The 480-nt window shown below is 38.1% G+C and overlaps 1 protein-coding gene across 1 annotated transcript in view; it reads right to left on the minus strand.

Annotated features, from left to right (window-relative positions):
• LOC119581883 overlaps positions 1–480 on the minus strand; it is an 11971-nt gene that overhangs the window by 10393 nt on the left and 1098 nt on the right. The window lies entirely within an intron of this gene.

Genomic DNA, 480 nt, shown 5'->3' on the forward strand with positions numbered 1-480 from the left:
TTAACAGAATGCTTCTTTACCTCTTTTTCAGGGGTCAGGGTGCCTCGTGTAACATCTTTACCTTTTTTATTAGAGTCAGAATTCCTCGTGCTAACCTCTTTACAGCTGTTTTTAAGAACAGGATGCCTACTGTTAACCTCTTTAACTCTGTATTTCTTAGATTCTGGATGACTAATATTACCCTCTTTATTTTTTTAGGGTCAGGATGCCTCATGCTAACCCATTTACTCCGTTTTTTAGATTAACGATGCCTCATATTAACGTGTAAACCTCTTTACCTCTTTTTTAAAATCAGGTATGCCTCGTACTAACTTCTTAGGTCTATTTTTAGAGTCAGGGTGCCTCGTGCAAACCTCTTTACCTCTTATTTTAGGGTCAGGATGCCTCGTGCTAAAATATTTCCCCTTTTTTAGATTCAGGATACTTCGTGCTAACCACTTTACCCATTTTTTTAGAGTCAGGATGCCTTGTGCCAAAATC

This window comes from Penaeus monodon, chromosome 15, assembly GCF_015228065.2.
Source record: "Penaeus monodon isolate SGIC_2016 chromosome 15, NSTDA_Pmon_1, whole genome shotgun sequence".
NCBI lineage: Eukaryota > Metazoa > Arthropoda > Malacostraca > Decapoda > Penaeidae > Penaeus > Penaeus monodon.